This window comes from Bos grunniens, chromosome 16, assembly GCF_055505025.1.
Source record: "Bos grunniens cultivar Pamir isolate PY7600 chromosome 16, Bosgru_T2T1.0, whole genome shotgun sequence".
In the NCBI taxonomy this organism is placed as follows: domain Eukaryota; kingdom Metazoa; phylum Chordata; class Mammalia; order Artiodactyla; family Bovidae; genus Bos; species Bos grunniens.
The window spans coordinates 29,734,773-29,754,814 of record NC_141180.1 but is presented as its reverse complement, the minus strand read 5'-3'; the positions used below and the strand labels follow the sequence as shown (position 1 = coordinate 29,754,814).

The window sequence follows — 20,042 nt, the reverse complement described above, 5'->3', positions numbered from 1 at the left end:
CTACTGCCTGCTGCCCCGGGCACTGCTGAGCCTGGGGAGGGCCCGGCACTCTTTGGGGCCTTGTTTTGTTCAGAGCCTTTCCTCCATGGCATTTTCACCCTTTTTCTTTTGAAATAAATCCAAACTTAGAGGAGAGTGGCAGGGACAATATGAATCTGTCAGCTGGGGCGGCTGTAACAAATCACTACAGCCGAGGGCAGCATTGATAAGACGCTGTTCCCACAGAACTGGGTCTGGGAGGCCCAAGATCCAGGCAGGTCTGGGTCTGGTGAGGCTCTTCCTGGTCTGCGGGTGGCCTCGCCTTGGTGTGTGAACAGGGAGGTGATCCCTCTGTATTCCTCTTGTTACAAGGGCACCACACCTCTCATGGGCTCCGCCTCACCCTGAGCACCCCTGAGGCTCCAGCTGCAAACACCAGCCCACAAGGGTCAGGGCTTCCAGCCGAGGAGCTAGGGACACAACTCAGCCCATAGCAGACACTGTTCCTTTCTTCAGGATATTTGAGAGTGACACTCCTCACCTCAGAAGTGTCTACCAGGAGCCCTCTGGCCCCCTGGACTATGCTCCAGCTCCAGGCCCAGGAGGGCTGGCCCATCATCTCTGACCACTGCCATCAGCCCCGGGTCAGTGCAGCAGCCCCCACCACCCCTGCATATCTGCCCCTTCAGGCTACTGGCCCCTGTCCTCCACCAGCCTCCCCTCCTGCACAGCTTCTCGTGCTCACTCTGGGTGTCTCTGTCCCACGTGACCTCTCAGTGAAGCCTGGGCAACTGTGTCTAGAGCCCCGCCTGCGCCGCGCCCAGCTGCCGCGCCCAGACGTGCCCGTCAGTTACGCTCTCGTCTGGTTCACGGCTAACCAGGCCCGGGCATGGCCGCTCCTGCGGATGCAGGTATTGACTGAGAGAGTGCGTGAGTGACACCGGAACTCCCACCACTGTGAGGGGACACGCAAAGCTGCCCAGGCCTGGCTTTGGGCCAGAAAACACCAGATGGGAGGGTGGGCTTCTGTGTCCCTCTCGCTGGCACCAGCTGCCAAGGTAGCAGCAGCGCTTCCCCGTGAGAAGGTGAAGCAACAGCAAAGTGTCCTAGGTGACCTTCCAGCGGCGCTGGCTTTACTGACAGTGGCAGTGGGCCTCTGTCCTCTCCTACGGGCAGGGCTGCGTGATGCTGGCCCCACAGGGTGGGTGGTGGGCGGCGGGTGGGAGGCAGAGTCCCCCTGAGGCAGGAAGGGTCTGGGTGGGCACAGGGGAGTCCCAGGATCCTCAGGGACGCTTGCCCCTCCTGGTGCCCACACTCCAGTGGCCCCACCACCCAGAGGGGTGACTTTACCTCCTAGGGAGCCTGAGCTGAGCAGAGCCCACCCCAACTCCCGCCTCCCACCCTGCTCTGCACCTGCCACTGGGCGGGCTGCACCCCTGAGAGGAGGCATCTGTGCAGCTGGTTCAGATTTGCGTCCCAAATCAGCTGTAGCCACTGCTGACATCGAATTTGCCTGAAAACTCAGATTCGGGCAGAGTGTGGGCTCCAGTGCCCACCAGATGTGGGGAGGGTGGTGGGCTCCTCAGGGATGTCCACTGCTCCTCTCACTACTCTGAGTGGGGTCTGGCTGGCACAGGGTCTGCAGCCTCCTCTGTCTCCAGCCCCTCATCCTTGCCCAGCTCAGCCCTTGCGGCTGCCCACAGCCCAGGTCCCACCTTCTGCTGTGTCTGGCTCTACATGACCCTCAGCACTGGCTTGGCTCCATCCCAGCCACGCTTTCTAGGGGCCTTCCTAGCCATTGGACGCACTGCCCTTCCTCTGGGAGTGTCCCCTTCTCTATCCCTGTGAGCCCCCCGCCCCTAGCCATGGTGGGAAGTCGGGGCTCAGAAATCCTGGTCAGAAATCCAGGGTCAGGAGGTCAGATGAGGTCAGTGATTAGGTCAGGAGGGGGTCAGAAAGGGGGTCAGGTGAAGTCAGCATGAAGGTCAGGAGGGGACCAGGAGGAAGTCAGGTGAGGTCAGCATGAGGTCAGAGGGGGTCAGGTAAGGTCAGTGAGAAGGTCAGAAGAGGGTCAGGGGGAGGTCAGGTGAGGTCAGTGGAGTCAGGAGAGGGTCAGAGAGGGGGTCAGGTGAGGTCAGCATGAGGTTAGGAGGGAGTAGAAGGAGGTCAGGTGAGGTCAGTGAGGTCAGGAGGGGGGGTCAGAAAGGGGGTCAAATGAGATCAGGAGGGGTCAGAAGGAGGTCAGGTGAGGTCATCAGGAGGGGTCATCAAGATCAGATGAGGTCAGTGAGGTGAGAAGGGGTCAGCCATGAGGTCAGGCAGGATCAGCATGGGGCTCACTCTGGGTTTTCAAGCCCCCTGCCCTCCATCCTGTCCCTGAGTCCCCCTTGGGGACACCCTACTTCGGCTCCCGGGGGCCCCTTGACTGTTTCTGCCCTGTTCTCCCTGCAGGGACCTGTTTTACAGGGTCTCCTCTTAGGAGCCAGACTGGATAGAGCGGTGGGATATGGGGAGGGGCGTAGACTGGATGAACAGGACACACTTGTCCTGTACCTTGAGTCAGAGTCAGATGTGGTCATGGGTGCAGGGGTATTAGGGGCCAGTGTGAAAGGGGTGTGGGGTCAGATGGGGTAACCTCCAGGGAGAGGGGGAGCCTTGATATGGAGTGGTGTAAGCCCCCACTGAACCTTCTGGGCGCCGTGTGGAGAACAGCTAACCTGAGTGGGGGAGGGTCTGGGGCCATGCCACCTGTGCCCACAAATGCCCATCTGTGGCCCTTTCTGCCTGGATGGGGACAGAGAGGAAGTGTCTTGGCCCATCAGAGTCAGGCCCTGGGCAGTGCCTCCGAGGGGGTAACGGGAAGCGAGGCCCTGGGTTCTTCTTGCTTCTGGGCCCTGGACCCTGGGTCCTGCCACAGGAAGTTTGAGAGGCCTCCAAGGAGTCGGTGGCCATTTGGCAAGTTGTACCAGAGCCAGCCTGTAGTTTGGCCCTGCCCCCAACTGAGTCTGAGCGGCTGCCTCACAGAGGACAGAAGGGGAACCATCCAGAAGCCCGGCATGTATCAGCTCAGGGAGAAAGTCTGCTGTGGGGACCCCAGGGAGGCAGAGCCCAGCCCTCAAGTCAAGTCAGGGGCCCTCACCACCCTGGACACCAGGCAGCTCTGGCCTGGTGCGCTGGGTGGGGCACGTCTTTGCCTCAGGGCTGCTGGGGCCTTGTGTGGTGGCCTTGTCTGATGCAACCAGGCTACGGGAAAGGCGGGCAGCAGCTGGGCTGTTGCCACAGCAGGGAGGAGGCTCTGCAGCCCAGCACCATTGGGCGTCCTCGGCCTCTGGTGGGGGGGCAGGGTGGCTCTTGCTGGCAGGGCCCCGAGCCCACTTGGGGGCAGGGTACAGCCAGGCTCCTCCTGCACCTCCCAGCCCTCGGGGCTGGCAGAGCTATGCTTATGGGACCAGACGCCCTCACTGGGCCGCCTCCCTCGGAGGCAGAGAGTTAATGAGGCCACTGGGCCGCTCATCCCCTCCACCTGGGTAATTGGTCTCCAAAGGCAGGAAAGTGTCACCGAGATGCCTGGGGCTGCCTCGGGGGATGGGACTGGAGAAAAATTACACCCCGTTTTTCCACTCGCTGAAGTCTAATTGTGCTCTGGGGCTGCCCACCTGGCGCTAAGCATGTTTGTTTGTCAGCTGCATAGGAGGGAAGACTGGCTTCCCTGATTTCAGGGCAAAGGTGACCTTCCTGAGCCCAGGGCTCATTCAGGGCTCCCCAAAACAGAAATGGTGGTGGGCAGCCCCGTGGGGTGAGTGATGGAAAGGGACCCGTGCAGCCCCTGGATCCTGGTCTGATGGGACTGGGTGAGGGTAAGTTTTGTAAGGGAGTTTTGTTTTCTTAATCAAGGTGAAATTCATGTAAAATGAACCATTTTAGAATCAACAGTTCCGTGACACTGTATTTGCCATGCTGTGCAGCCACCACCTGTATTTAGTTCCAGAACATCTTCATCCCCTGAAGGAAAACCCACCAGGTAGCCCCCAGCCTGGGATCCACCTCTGTGCCTCTGTCCCAGATTCACCATCTGCACATTTCCTATGGTCATCAATGGACCCCCCACATGCCCACAGCTCAGTTTGGTCTCCCCACCCCCATGCTGCTGAAGGCCCCAACAGGAAACCTTCACCCGCCTGCCCTTTGAGCCAGATGACAGGCAATGTGGAGTCCAGTCACCTGCTTGTTCATGGTCTGGGCCCTGACTCCTCTAGGAAGCAGAGGAGGCAGCGATAAGCTGGCAAGGGCTATGTTCGGGCCAGCAGGGCACTCGGAGAGTGAGGGGTCCCTGGGTGGGTGTGGTCAACTGGAGTGACTGAAATGGGAGAGGGCAGGGTTGGGGGAACCAGGTCCCAGCTTTGAGCAAGTACGTGCAAGGTGATGGTGAGACACATCAGCTGGGGTCCAGGGCAGGAAGTGGGTCTGTGAGCCTGGAATCCAGGGGTGGCCTGCAATGATGTCTGGCTGACCCCAAGGTGTCAGTGACCAGAGAATCAGCTACCACGAGATTCATGGATATCAGAACTAATTGCTGAGGAGCCTGTGCCTCTGGACGAGAGCGCCCAGCCTCCTCCTCACTGGGCACGGGGAGGGGCACTAAAAGCTGAGACCCCTAAAGGTGAGGACAGCAATTGGGAAAGAATCTGTTAGTTGATATTTTAAGAAAGATTCTGAGAAGTCTGATGAGAAGATCAAGTCTGGTGAGCCTCCCTCCCCGGTGGAAGTGACTCCGCTTAGAACTGTGGCCAGGGTCCCAGGGCAACGGGGGACAGGAGCCTGGCTGCCCTAGGTCTGGGTCTAGCCTGACCAGACATGCAGGAACTCCATCCCAGGATTCTAGCCTCCTGGTGGGCCTGGGTTAGGGACGTGGGAGCTACAGAAGGAAGAGACCTGGTCAGAACAGGCAGCAACATGACTGGGGGATGGGGGAGGCAGAGATGGCCCAGGTGGAGAAGTAGGGGCAGCCAGAGGGCCCTGGCAGCATCTGAGAACAGCACCAAGAGGGAGGACAAAGCCAGGGCCAGGCCAGGAGGAGGAGGGAGGTCACTGTGGCCTTGAAGAGAGTGGGGCTGAGCAGCAGGAGGGAGGAGCCAGACAGGAGGAGGCCGGGGAGCGGGGGAGAGGAGGGGAAGTAGGACAGGAGCTAGAGGGGCCGCTGGGGTCAGGGCCGGGTTGATTAAAGATGACATGGTAGGAGAGTAAGGTCCCCAGGAGGCCTCCAAACAGGCCAGTGGGGCTCCCCTTGCAGGAGCAGGGCGTTCACCCGGAGGGATAGCTTGGGCCTGACCATGTTGAGAGGAGGCTGCCAAACAGGGTGTTTCCTGCAGCCACGGTCGGTCAGCCGTGGGAGCTGAGGTGGAGCCCGGAGAAGCGGGCACAGGTGGGGTCTGGAGACCAGGGGCGAACCTGACAGAAGCCGTGACAGGGAGGGGACCTCTGAGGGGCAGCCAGGGGCCTGCGCTCTGGAGGCTGAGGCTGTGGAGGGAAGCAGCACAGACTCACCCTGAGGGACAGTGAGCAGTGGGGAGTGGGGGCCCCAAAGGCTGTAGCCCAGGAGGGCAGGCCTGGGTTGGGTGGGGGACTAGGGTCTGAGGGCCAGTGGAGAGGCCCCCGTGGACATAAAGAGCAGTGAGAGGGTGTGGGAAGGCCCCTTTGGACAGGGCTGGATGCTTGGCCCAGGGCGGTGGGGATGGGTGGAGGGCAAGTGGATGAGGGAAGAGATGTTTGGGAGGAAAACCGTGTGGACAAGGGATGAGGAAGCAAGTGGGGGGCATCTATGGGTGGGGCCCCCAGGAAGGGAGAGGCTGGGAGAGGCGATGTGCCAGCACTCAGCTCTGAAAGTGGAGGTCTTCGGGGTGGGGTACAGTTGCAGGGAGAACCTGGGACTGCTTTGAGGAAGGCAGCAAACTTGTCTGCTTGGCCAGAAGGAACAGGTGGGCTGAGTGGCACCCCAAGTCCTCGCTGGCAGTGGTCCCTCCCCCGCCACCGGTCTAGGCCCAGTCTGGGGACAGCGCAGGCCCTTCCTGGCACCACTTCAGGGACCAAGGCACACAGACCTCCCAGTGCTCCTTATGCCGTTTGTGACCCCACATTTCTGCCACAGCTACAACACCCTCAGATTCAGGTGGGGGCTGGATCACGGCCCCAGGGGTGCAGGAGCCTCTGGAAGACCCTCCACCCACCGGGTCTGGTTATTTACCAGCCTCTGGGGGGCCGTCCCTGGAGCCTCATGCCATAGGTGGGGTGGGGCTGGATGCCAAACTAACACAGTCAGGGGCGACTGGGCTGCAGAGAACAAAGCTGGGCGGGGCAGGATGCCCACTGGCCTGTGCTGGGGGCCCAGTGTGGCCCCACCTGATCTAGAACCATGGGAGTAAAGCACTGAGGTATCTCAGTGCTATTGCCACAGTGAAATGCCATTGCAAGGATGGGTGGGGGTGTGTGGGGAGGGCTGCCTGAGTCTCTATAGCCGAGGACCAGACCTGCCTCCTGGGTTTAGCTCTGGCCCTGAACACAGGGACCGCCTGCCCTGTTTTCTGTGCTTTAACACATCCACACCCACTTCTGGTTCATGTACTGGAAGCTCTAAGCTCAGCGCAGCCTGCTTCCCCCAGAGCAAGCCCTGGCGGGAGTCCTGGGGGCAGCACACCTGTCTTGTTAAGTGGGGTCTTTGCCCACCTTTGCTCTGGCTTTCCCTCCTCACGGTCAGATGTGGGGGTCCTGCCTTTTGGGGGGTCTAGCACCCCATGAAAAGAGAGCCCCACCAGGAGGGAGGAGGCTGCATCCCTATGCCCCCTCCCCATGGAGCACAGTGCCCCACAAACACAGCCTGCACCCTGTCATCATGCATCTGGGGAAGGGGTCCCCTCCTCCTCATCGGGGTCCTGCCCTCTGAGGGACAGGCTCCAGACCCTTGGGGAATTGACCTCCTTCTTGTGTCTGGTCAGCCCCAGGGTCTTCGTGTGCCAGGTGTGGGCATACACAGGATGCACTCCGGCCCTGAATCCTGTGGATGGACCTGGACGGCACCTGTGTGGGGCTCATCTGGGTCCCAGACTCTGTGTTGACAGAACTCTGGGTTGGGCTGCAGGCTGTGAAGCCAAGGCTCTCACACATGTGTGCAACACAGATGTATCAACTCAGTGAGGCACATGAGGGCAGGTGTATGCAGGGGTGTCTCCAGGGCACTGGAATGGCAAAGGAGAAGCGGGTGTTGGTGTTTGGAGTTGTGGGTTTGAGCTCGGCCCATCGGAGGTGCCCAGCAGAGGTGGGTCCCCCTGCCATGAGCCTCCTGTCCTATTTGGAAAGTGACATGTTTCCTCAGGGGACCCAGAGGAGACAAGTTCAGGTGCCGGGGCCTTGGGCAGGGGTCTGCTGGGATTCGGGGGTGTGGGCCCTGAGGGCTTCAGGAATGCCCTGGTCTGGGAGCTGTGTGGGGAGGAGTGGTGTGGAGATGGGGCTGTCGGGAGATGCATCCTGGAGGAGGATCTGTGGACCTGGGATGGACCCCAAGGCCAGCTCGGGCGGGGTGGGCAATAGTGGTGTGTAGAAGAAAGGACAGACGTCAGCTCCCCCTGCCCTGCTTCAGGCAAGACCCAGAGGTGCTGAGGCCCCTGCTGCCCAGCCTTGCTGAAACTTCCTTCCCTGACTCCTCCTTGTACCCCTTCCTTTGCCATTTGTCTTTTCAAAAACCGATCCCAGGAGGGGGCTGGAGCCAGAAGCAACAAGAAGCCCCAGTGAAGAGGGTTCACATCCTGAAAGCCCAGAGCTTTGGGTTTGGCGGAAGGCCTTTTGTTGTCATACAAGTTGGTAAACAGAAGCAAAACACATTTCAATTGAAAGACAAAGCACAATTCTAATTGGTGGTCCTGCCCTCTTAGATCATGCTGTGTGAGCTGTCTTGACTTTAGGCCAGCGGCCACCACCCAGGGCCCCCTGGGCTCCTGGACGCAACTTCCCCAGGACCACCCTCCCAATGGCTGCCCACACTTAGGACAGTGCTGTCCCAAAGCCAGAGACACCTTGAGGTCAGCTGGGCAATGCCTGGACTTCCCGACCTGCAGGTCCCAGGTAAGGCCGCCCTGCGACCCTCCAGACGTCCAGAGCACCGCATCCGTCTGTTCGTCTGTCCATCTCACCGAAGCCCAGGTTTGGCTGCTCTTCTGCTCCTCTCCTCAAAGTGCAGACCAGCCCCGCTGTCCTGGACTTTGGGGAATGTGTTTATCTGGCCAAAAGGACACTGATAAATGCCACCATCTACCAGCCTATATCTTACAGAGCACACAGTGGATTCACAGCAGTAAGTGGAGGGGACGCAGTCTCAGGACCAAGGATGCTGCCTGTAAGGGGAGCAGTGTAAACTCAGCTTCCTGGAAACTCAGGTGCATTGCACAGCCCAGGATTCCCAGCAGAGGAGGCCTGGGCCAGCACCACCCTCCCCGGCTCCTCCCTCTCCCACCATCCACCGAGTCCTCTGCTCTGTCACTTCTCACTGACTTTGGGAGTGGACGAGGTTGCCGAATGTCCAATGTGTGATGGAGGCTTGGGGAGAAGTCGGGGAGGGTTTTCAGAAGGTAGGGGAATGGGGGTCTTGCCCTGTTCCTGGAGAAGGTGGAGGCGGGAAGGAACTGGTGGCTTAAATCAGGCAGAGCTTGTGGGTGAGAGGGACTGCCAGGCCAAGAGTGAGTGAGAGCCCTACCTCGTGAGACCAGCCCTGTCCTATTGAGACTGTCTCTCTGGGAGGCTGCTGTGGGGCTGTCAGGCCCCTAACCCGAGGGCTGAATGAGATGAGCACCCACGATGTGGGCAGGGGGCAACTGCAGTGCTGTCACCTGACTGCCAGCCCCAGACGCACACTCCTCTGCATGTGTGTGTGCACACGTGTGTGTGCATGAGACTGTGCCTGGGGAATGTGGGGTTGTGGGTGTGTGATTGAGTGTGTGTGCATGTGTACATGTGTGCATGAGGCTGTGCCTGGGGAATGTGGGGTTGTGGGTGTGTGATTGAGTGTGTGTGCATGTGTACATGTGTGCATGAGGCTGTGCCTGGAGAATGTGGGGCTGTGGGTGTGTGACCAAGCGTGTGTGTGGATTGTGTGGATACAGGAGGAGGCAGGCAGAGCCATGGGGAGGGAACAGGAGCAGGCCCTGAAGAGCAGGCAGTGGAGGTGTTCAGGCCCTTGACCTCTGACCCACTGGGTGTAGCTGTGCCTGGGAGCTTTTAGAACCTGAACCCTCCCCCAGGGTCACAGTGGTTTGAACCTGGGCCCAGAGGCTGTGCCACACCCCTGGAGTGGGCCAGATGGGGCAGGAGGAGTCCTCTCTCCAAGAATCACCCCCTCCCCAGCCTCCCCAGGGAGTACCGCTATAGTCAGGCTCAGGTGTCTGGTGCACCCCAGGACCCTGCATGTGGCCGGGGTCCCAGAGGACCCACAGCTCTGGACACTGGAGAGGGCTGGGGAGTCCAGGGCTGCGGACCCCAGGATCCCACAGAGGGCTGGGGTGGGGGAGGGAAGAAGAAGGGATGAAAGGTGGCAGAGGGGAACCAGGACACCTCACCAACAAAGCCGCTTCAACTTAAAGGTCTGACTTTCCTGGAAACCATCTCTAAGACTGATTTAGTGAGCGGGCCCAGGAATGGTCCCTGAGGAGCGAACACTGGCATCCTGCTCCAAGTCCCTCATAGTTCCCCATAGTACCTGTAGTACCCCATGGTCACCGATAGTCCCCCATAGTCCACCATAGTCCCCCCTAGTCTCCATAGTCCCCCTGGTCCCCCGTAGTCCCCCCGTCTCCTGTAGTCCCCTTGGTCCCCCTACTCTCCCATAGGCCCCAGTAGTCTCCCTAATCCCCCTAGTCCTCATAGTTCCCCATAGTGCCTCCTGTCCCCCCATAGTACCCCTAGTTCCCCATAATCCTCATAGTACCCCTAGTCCCCAACAGTCCCCCAATAGTCACCCATGATCCCCCATAGTACCTGTAGTCCCCCCCGTAGTCCCCCTAGTTCCCTGTAGTCCCCCCTGGCTGTCCATAGTCCCCCATTGTCCCCCATGGCCCCCTGTAGTCCCCTGTAGTCCCTCATGGTCCTCCATATTCCCTCTAGCTCCCCATAGTTCCCCATAGCCCCCCATAGTCCCCCTTGCTGCTGCTAAGTCGCTTCAGTCATGTCCGACTCTGTGTGACCCCATAGATGGCAACCCACCAGGCTCCCCCGTCCCTGGGATCCTCCAGGCAAGAACACTGAAGTGGGTCGCCATTTCCTTCTCCAATGTATGAAAGTAAAAAGTGAAAGTGAAGTCGCTCAGTCTTGTTCGACTCCTATCGACCCCATGGACTGCAGCCCACCAGGCTCCTCTGTCCATGGGATTTGGCAGGCAAGAGTACTGGAGTGGGTTGCCATTGCCTTCTCCGATAGTCCCCCTTAGTCCCCTGTAATCCCCCATAGTCCTCCATAGTTCCCCATAGTCCCCCGTGGTCCTCCATGGTCCCCTGTGGTCCCCTGTAGTCCCCCTGATTCCCCTGTAGTCCCTCATGGTCCCCTATATTCCCCTAGTCCCCCCTAGTCCCCCATGGTCCCACTGGTCCCGGGTGTGGGGGTGGGGCACAGAGTCTTGGCCCTTCCCTCCCATCCCTCTTGCTTGCAGACCTGAGCCCCCAGCACCCACCCCCTGCACCTGGGCATCTGGCTGGCTCGGGTTTCCCTATGCAAAGCTCAGCTGTCGCCCAGCTACGCCCTCCCCACCCTGGGAGGAGTGGTCCCCACAATGAGGCCACCTGGGTGGGGGGGGCCCTGCCCTCATTGTTCACTGCAAGACCAAAGAGGGTGGTGGCGGACAGGTGTGAGGATCCACTATCTCCACCTAGGGGCACGTGGCCGAGTGCCCAGGGCAAAGCGCTACTGGCCGCAGTGGCCCCCAGCCCCCACCGGCTGCCCCACCCCAGGGAAGTGTTAAGTGCCTGGCCGACCGCACCTTTGTTTGCAGACCTGCACCTGCACTCAAGTCTACTGGGCAAAAGGAGGCGGGATTGCATGAGTCCCACCAGAAAAATTACCCCTCCTACACACTGTCTTCCTACAAGCTTTGCCCAGGTGGGGACCCTACTAGGACCAGAGCCCCCACACCCTGCTGCAGTGGAAGGCAGGCATCTGTCTGCTCACATCAGAGGCTCGGGGCTGGGTGGGGTGCTTGCCCAGCAGCTTCCCCGCTCCACACTACCAGGAGCCCTGTGGTCTAGCTGCATCCCCAGAGCTGAGTACCACCCACCCCGTGCTCTGTCCTTGGGGTGATCAGATCTGCTCCAGGGAGATGCTCCTCTCAGTGAGGCTTTCACTGTCCTCAGGACTTGCTGGAGACAGCCTGGCTCCAGAGCCGACCGTCCACACTGGCCCCCGCCCCACAGGCTGCGACAGCCCCTCTCCATGCCGTCTTCACAGTGAGAACATGGCTGACCTCACCCTTCTCTACAAGGTGGCTGCAACCACTCAACACCCACCAGCATAGCCTGCCTGTCTGGTGTGGACCCCTCAGCCCATCCCCAGGGCTGGGGGTCCTGTAGTCCTCCACTCACTGCCCCCCAAACCCTCAGCTAAGAGCCCTCCAGGGCCACCTCCTCTACCCCCTTCCCATGTTTCTCAGAGCTATGCTGGCCCCTCCCCACAAATCAAAGGCTGCAGGGGCTGACCCCACCCCCACCCCCTGGCACCCAGAGAGCAGGGTAGCACACAGGTCCTTTCAGCTTCACAGGGTGTGTGGCCATGTGCTGTCCCTTTCGCGCCCTCCATTTCACCATGGGCCCCTCCCCCATCCTGCCCCAGTTCACAGGGATGAGGGGCAATGGAAACTGGGGCCTACTCCGTCTCCCTGGGACCAAAGACCACAGTCACATGGCCCTAAGGTCCCCACTTTTAGACCTGAGGACACCCATGCTCCCAATGATTCTCGATCCACACAGGACCCCCATGGGAAGGACTCAGAAAGCCCTGGATTCCTCACCCAGGCTGTCCGGGAAGCCCCCGACCCAGCTTGCCACACTGCTTCCCAGCTCAGAGCCTGCTAGCTGCACCTCAGTGCCTTGAGATCCGTGGTGGGTGTCTCCACTGTAGAAATGAGGAAATGTCACAACCAGCCCATGGGGCCGCTAGTAACATATACAACCCACTGTGGTCCAGGACCATCCCATTCCAGACCCTCCAGTCCTGCCCAGGACTAGGTGTGGGGCTGCCAGGCTCTTGCAGGTCCAAAGGACAGGGCACCCTGAATGACTCTGGGCAGCCTCAGGCCTGGTGGTTGGAGCAGTGGACAATGGCTCCGGGCCTGGTGGCTGGAGCAGAGACCTGGGGCCTAGCTTTGCAGCAGGGAGAATGCTGCTGACCCTGGGAGGTGAAATCACAGGATGGGCTCTCAGGCATGGAGTGTTTCACGGAGTGGAGGTTAAAACCTGGGGAATCCACTGGTGTGGACAGTTTGGCCCCAGGTTGGAGCAGCCCTTGGGACCCCAGTTGGGGGTAGGGGGACCAGGAGGGAAGTCATAACTCAGGAAGGGCAGGCAGTCTGACCCCTACCTCCTCAGCCTCCAGGAAACCAGATGAGGAGGTCGATGTGGCTCCCACGCTTCCTCTTCCCGGGCTCAGTGGTCAGCGGACAGTGACCCTAGGCCTGGTAGCTGAAGAGGTGGACAGTGGCCTGCGCCACTGAACCTGCCTGTTGTTCCTAAGGCCTTCCCCTGGCCATGCCTTCTGTGGGCTCCAAATGCCATTTCCTGGAGGCCATCTCCACCCCAGTGAATGTGGGTTCTGATGTGGGCCTCTGGTGTAGCCACCTCCTTCGGAGCTCTCTGAGGCTACATTCTGGACACCTGTTCAGCAGGACGCTGGAACAGGCTGGTACCCCTCCTGCAGGGGACCTGGGGTCCTGTGAGCATGTCCACAGGACCAGGTGAGACTCTGTGGCTCGGACCCCGCCCACCTGTGTGGAGTACCGTGCTTGGGAACCCTTTGCTCCCTCGAGGCACCTCACTTGCTGGAGACCTATAATGTCTTGGGGGGCCCAGCGGCCCCTCTGGTGTTGCTGGCGTTAATAGAAACTGAAAAAAGGTTTTGGCAGAGCGGGATGGGCAGAGAGGAAGGGGGGCTGGCCTGAGTGGGGTAGGGGAGCACCACGGCCTGAAAGGGAGAGGCGTTGTCTCCGTGTTGATCACATCAGGCTTCTGTCTGAGGTAGGAGAGATGTCAGCCCTCCTGACCCCTTGCTTCTCAAAGGTGAGCCAGTAGCCAAGACTGGCACTTTATCACATTGTTCATTTTTAGGAAAACAAATTCTACATCCTAGGACACGGCCCCTCCCCAGACCAGCACCCAGGGGCCCACGCTCCAGAAACTCTGCACTTGTCCAAATAGACTGGGGACAGATCTGTCCTTTGCTAAACCTTTTTGTGGACAAACACCTTGGGTGGCCCTTTAGTCCCTGAAGCTCCTGCTAATCCCGGTGTGACCTGATGGGTCAGAGGGAAAGTACCACTCCTGGGAGCCGACTTCTTGTTAAAGATCCTGTCCGAGGTTAATCCTACCGGGAGAGAGTCATGAGTGGTCCCACTGGCTGCTGCCCGCACTGCCTGGGAACAGAAACCATGTCCGGCACAAGGCCTCCTCTTCCAGGGACAGCTGGCTTGGCACTTGGTCTGCTGAAGCCCTGGGTTGGTGGGGAAGACAAGCTCACTGGCCAGCCTCAAACCCCTCATGGGCCTCCCTGTGCAAAGGACATCATCCAGTGGGAATGTTGCCCTCACAGTGACCCCACATGGGAAGGATACACCAGGGGCCAAAACCAGGAAACAGGCCCACACTGGGACCCCTGAGGACAGACCAGCCCCCGCTGGGAGCCCCAGGGACAGACCAGCCACCACTGGGACTCCAGGACAGACCAGCCACCACTGGGACCCCAGGGCAAACCAGCCCCCACTGGGACCCCTGAGGACAACGCAGCCACCACTGGGACCCCCAGGGATAGACCAGCCACCACTGGGACCCCACGACAAACCAGCCCACACTGGGACCCCTGAGGACAGCACAGCCACCACAGGGACCCCCAGGGACAAAGCAGCCACCACTGGGACCCCCAGGGATAGACCAGCCCCCACTGGGACCCCATGTAGCTATCCCCTCATCACCCCTCAGAGCTCATACATCTGCCCTCTGTCTTCCTGTAGGAGGCATTTTGATCTATTTGTTCTTCACACAGACACGCATGCCCGGATCATCTCTCATGTGCTCTGCTTATGCACAAAACTCGACGCTCACACATAGAACGCAAGTGCATGTGATCTGCAGGTACACTTCTGTGACTATGGGTTTTACTGGAGTCTTTGCAAGCATGATGTGTCACTCCTCACCTGTGTGGTAATGCCCCTGAGTCACCTGGATGCCTTCCCTACTTGGAAGTGCTGAACTGGGTTCCCCAGAGTCATATGTTGGAAACTCTGGCCCCCAGGACTCAGAATGTGACCGTGTTTGGAGACAGGGCCTTTACAGAGAGAATTAAGGTAAAACAGGGCCAGTGGGCTCTGATCTAATCTGACTGGTGTCCTTGTAGGGAGAGGCAATCAGGGTCTTCCCTGGTGGCTCAGTGGTAAAGAATCTGCCTTCCAGTGCAGGAGACACAGGTTCAATCCCTGATTTGGGAGGATCCCACATGCCATGGCGGAAAAGGCAATGGCATCCCACTCCAGTACTCTTGCCTGGAAAATCCCATGGACGGAGGAGCCTGGTAGGCTGCAGTCCATGGGGTTGCTAAGAGTCGGACACGACTGAGCGACTTCACTTTCACTTTTCACTTTCATGCATTGGAGAAGGAAATGGCAACCCACTCCAGTGTTCTTGCCTGGAGAATCCCAGGAACCGGGGAGCCTGGTGGGCTGCCGTCTATGGGGTCACACAGAGTCGGACATGACTGAAGCGACTTAGCAGCAGCAGCAGCAGCAGCGCATGCCATGAAGCAACTAAGCCCGTGTGCCACAACTACTGAGCCTGTGCTCTAGAGCCTGGGAGCCACAACTACTAAAGCCCATTCACTGTAGAGCCCGTGATCCACAACAAGAGAAGCCCCCAGAGTGAGAAGTCTGTGCATCGAAACTAGAGAGCAGCCCTGCTTGCCGCAACTAGAGAAAGCCCTCACAGCAACAAACACCCAGTACAGCCATAAATAAATAAATAAAATTGTTTTAAGAAATACTACACTTGAAAAAAAAAAAAAAAAAAGAGGCTATCAGGATACAGACCCTGGGAGGACTTGGGCAAGTGGCCTCACAAGAGCCCTGAGCTCAGACCCCCTGCCTTCAGGAGCCAAGGAAACTGACTTCTACTCTCTAAGCCCTGGCTCTGCGGCACATTGCCACAGCTTCCCCAGGGCAACCGCACACCCAACACTCTCTTTGCACCACCACCCCAGAGGGGCTGTGAGATGCTTCAGGACCACCCCTGCCTGGCGCCCTTGCAGACACCCAGTGGTCAGGGTTTGCAGATGCTTCTAATTGTGTGATATGACCAGATGGCCTGGCCCTGAATTCCTCTACAACATGCGAGAGCGAGCTCCCCTCCCTCTGGCCCCTCTGGCAATCTGTGCTTCTGCTTTTTCATTTTCCCCGAGTGACACATTCTGGGTGACAGCTCACCTCCAAAGAAGCCAGGTGCCCCAATTCAGGCTCCCTTCTGGCAGCTGCATGGCACCCCAGCCCAGGGCTCTCAGTGGCCTCCTGGGAAGTCATCCTTGGGACGGTGACCCACACTGAGGTGGGCCAGTTGGTGCTCCCAGGTTCTCTCTCACACTAGGACCCTGTCCCAGGCTCCGCTCCTTGGACACTGATCCAATGTCTGGGATTTTGGCTTCCTGGTTGCCAGCAAATCAGGCATTCTCATTCGACAGCTCCCAGATTTCTCAGTGGGTTGCCAGTCACAGCCCTCACCCATCTTTCCATGGAGTTTCTTGTCTTTTTCTTGACAATTTATAAGTTCTTAATACAATATTTATCTTGTAATCACTTGTCTGCTTTAAAATATTTTCTCAAATTGATGATTTGTCTGCAGACTTTACTTATGGATTATCTTGTTATGTTTAAGTTTTAAGTTTGATATAGTAAGTGTGATTATGGGAAAAATTTGTTTATTGCATTTCTGCAGACAGAGCCTGTACAACGGGAAAAAAATTTAAAAACAAACAACTATTATTGATCTCTTCAAAGAGAGAAGAGAAAATAGAGTGACCACAGAAAAAGATCAGAGTGCTTTAGAAATAAATGTTCAGAGACCAAGCACAAACCTCAACAAAGGAGACCAAAGCTGAAAGACCCAGAAAAGGAGATCAGGTCACTCGCTCCCGTCTATGAGCTCCCAGGTCCCAGTGATATTTACCATGAAAGAGGGAATAGAGAAAACAGGAGCCGGTAAACAATTTAAAATTAATGATTAAAGAAAATATCCTGGAAATGAGCAAGAATTTCCAGACTCACTGAGCCACAGAGCTTGTGGTAGAGGGTGAGAAGGAACCCACATGAAGGCCATTTTCATGAACCGTCAGAACACTGGAGACAAAAAGGAGCCCTGAAACTTCCAGTAAGAACTGACAAGCCAGTTGACCTCCTGATCAGGAGTTAAAGTGACATGGAATTCACCCGCAGCAGCATCAGAGGCTGGGGTCCCAGTTTGGGGGACAAGGTTCTGAGCTGGAGGGCCAACCCTAACGACAGGCCTCCGTGTTGGGGAGGGACAGGCATTGAAAGCCCCATGTTTGTGGGTGCCCTTTCTCAGGAAGGATGTGCTTCACCAGGACCTGGGTGAACCCAGAAAGAGGAGGGTGTGGGATCCAGGAAAATCCAACCCAAGGGAGAAGCAAAGGAAATCTTCCAGGTGAGGGCCAGGAGAGATCTCGGGGTGCCAGCCCTCCTGTAGACCTGGGAGGACCAGCCCCCAAGGGGCCAGGGTGGAGGCTCCCAGAGGCGCTGCCTCAGAAATGCCCGTGTGTTTGAACTGAAGCTACAGCAAGAGTCTGAGGACGAATTAGTCATGAGTTCAGAGGAAACTCAGCAAGCATGAAAAAAGGAAGGCGATGATTAACTCTGGGGATAACTGCACATGTTCGGATTGGAACAGTAACCATGGCCTGCCCCAGGCCTGGTGTGAACGCAGACAGACCTTGCCACTGAATTCAGAGCTAATTAAAATTAGAACATCATTCTGTTGCAAAAACAGGGGGACCTGAGTGTGTGGGGGAAGGGGAAAGGCGGAAGAAATAAACACCAGCTTCCCTGGGGTGAATTCAATAGACAATACCTAAACCTGAAACAATGAGAAGCTGTTATTCAATCGTGTTGTAGCCCAGATGCTGGTAAAGGGCCTAGGAATTATGCGGGAGAGGGAATTAGTTGCCTCTGGGGCCGACATGGCTGGCTGGCAGGGCCGTATTTGTCTGAGCCTTGTAGTAATGTTTGAATCTTAAACCACATACAAGTGTAACTCTGATAAAAACAAAATTAAAACTGAGTCAGTGCCCTCCCACCCTCTGAGGTCTGGGAACAGTGTCCACGACCCTGGAATGACCTGTAAGCAAACTGGGCCGAGGACCCATCTGCTGTCGCTGTCTCTCAGGATATGCCTCTGATCACCTAGCCTAATGCTTCTGCCACGCCTTCCCCCTCTTCTCTGACAGTTGAGATTCTGCCAGGACAGTGCCCATTTCTCTGGGTTTTCCCATCACAAGGCCACGTGGGGTCCAGCACCCCAACCAGCGTCCACCTCCCTGGTTAGGCGTGGCCTCCCTGCACCCTGCCCATCTTCCCACGAGGCCACGCAGAGTGAACGCTGCGGCAGAGCCGTCCCAAGTCTTAGGCCCACGTCTTACTTCTTTTGTAACCTCCTCTTACTGGGGCATCCTGGGCAGGATAGAACTTCAGCTTTAGTGAAGGAAGCTGGTCCTGCTCTAGCCGATCCCGAATTCCACACCTCTGGGGGAACTCACAGATACACGTGACTTTATACGTGGAGTGAATTTGGTTTCCTTGCAAGAGCCTTGTGGCCGCTGTCATGGAAGCTCACGTGTCTCAGGCCTGCTCCCTTCCCAAGGGGCCTGCATTCTGGCTGTCATCCTCAAAGGTGGCATGTCACAGGCACGCTCCGTAAAAAGTTTTGGCCCTTAACAGTCTTGGCCCTTAACAGTCATGCTTGCCCACCAGAGGCTCGAAAACACCCACCAATGTCCCTGAGGGAGGCCTGTGAACCCCCTCGCAAGGGTGGCGTGCCCCTCTGTCCCCTGGAGAGCCCAGCCCTCTCCGCTCTTTCCACACAGGCCCCAGGGTGTGCCGCTGACCTAATCCCCACCCCCTCGCCCAATAAACAGCAGAGAGAAAACCCTCCGGCCAAAACAGGCTCTTCCAAAGACCCCTACTTTCCCTGAAGGCGACTCTATCTATGCTGGCCCAGTGCTTGGACCCTGAGCTCGCAGCTGCAATGGCCCCCTTGGCCCCAGGCGGCACCCAGTGACCACGGACTGGACGGCAGCAAAGTTTCGAAGTCGGGGGAGGGGAGTTCTCGAGCCAGCTCTGTGCAGAGGCCACGGAGTGACCTCGGACCCCCACAAGACAAGCTTTCCCCAGCACCAGCTGTGGGCCTCAATCCTACCTGGTCCCCGTAGAGGCGGCAGGCAGTGTCACCAAGGTGCAGCTCCCGCTGCCTTATCGCGGCCTGGCTGGGGGATGCGGTGGAAGCCTTTGCCTGGTACAACCCGCTTCTGCAGCACAGCCCAGGAATTCTGCCTTGAATAATCTTTAACTTCTGCTCGAGAGAAAACTAAGGTTGTGTGCCTGTCTGTCTACATGGAATGCCAGGGCCTTCCACTCAGGAGCAGAGTCCTCGGTAATAAAAAAAAAAAAACCCACCTCGTCACAAGAAGAGGAAGAACAGAAGAAGAAAATGTCTGGGGACCCAGCTAGCCATCAGCAGCAGCAGCAGGCTGGTCCCATCTTGCTCTTTGGACATGAAGCTGCGTTGGTGACCGCCCCCACCTCCCCAGCCTCTAACCCCACACCCAGTTCTGCGATTTCTTCCAACAGCCTCATATTTCAAACTGCCAGAGCCAAGCTGGCGCCACCCCTGCACCCTGCGTGTCCACCTTCCACACTGGGGTTAGTTCTGTGTTCATCCAGGGTTGGGCCTGTGACCTTGCAGCTGCAGTGGCAATCCTCTCAGAGCTCCCATGAGCCCTGTGGGCACAACGGGGGAGGGGATAGCCTGGCCGGCCCCCCTCAGAATGGCTACACAGGGAGCTGAGAACCAGAATTTTCCTTTAAAAAGACCCCGAGTTTCTCCAGCAGTGGGATAGGAGTGATCAATGCATAAGGTGCCCAGGCGAGGCCCGCAGACCCTGTGAGGGAGGGCACTGGCCCCCCAGGACATGGGGACACCCAAAGGATAGGGGACTGTAGCTCTGTTCTGCAGGTCTCCCCAGGACCTGCCTTGGAGAGCCTTGTGCCTTAGAAGCTGAGCTTAGTGGGGGTTAGGGGGTGAGGGGGTCTTGTGTAGCAGCCAAAGAAGCCAGCCAGAGAGGCCGACATGAGATCCTGGGCAGGGGGGTACAGGAGAGGCTGCTCCCACCAACCGCCTGTCCTGGGCTCCCCACACTCCTCCCGTAGCGCGTGTGACTCCCACACACCCAGGCTCTGCTTGGGGACAGCAGGTGGATTGGGCGATGGATTGGGTGGCCACAGGCTCTCTGCCAAGGAGTGGGACACTGATTCAGACCCACGCGGGGAATAAGCCCCATGCAAGCTTGTGGGGGGGGGGCCCTTCAGGGCCTGCCTGCCAGCAAGATGGTCACCCAGAGAGCAGTGAAGAGAGAACCCAGGCAAGCCTGCAAGGCCAGGACCCCTGATGGCCAGAACAGCCTGTTGAGTGTGCATGGCTAGGGATCCTTGGGCAAAAGGGCCCTAGTCCTGACTTCCTTGGTGGCATAGTGGATAAGAATCCACATGCCAATGCAGG

At 58.2% G+C, this 20,042-nt stretch overlaps 1 protein-coding gene across 1 annotated transcript in view; it reads right to left on the bottom strand.

Moving 5' to 3' along the window:
- Positions 1 to 18,811, bottom strand: part of TTLL10 (tubulin tyrosine ligase like 10) — a 53,997-nt gene extending 35,186 nt beyond the window's left edge. The window contains exon 1 of the mRNA XM_086343945.1: positions 18,684 to 18,811. The gene's annotated coding sequence lies outside the window, so the exon portion shown is untranslated. The remainder of the gene's footprint in view (positions 1 to 18,683) is intronic.
- Between the last annotated feature and the right edge of the window lie 1,231 nt (positions 18,812 to 20,042).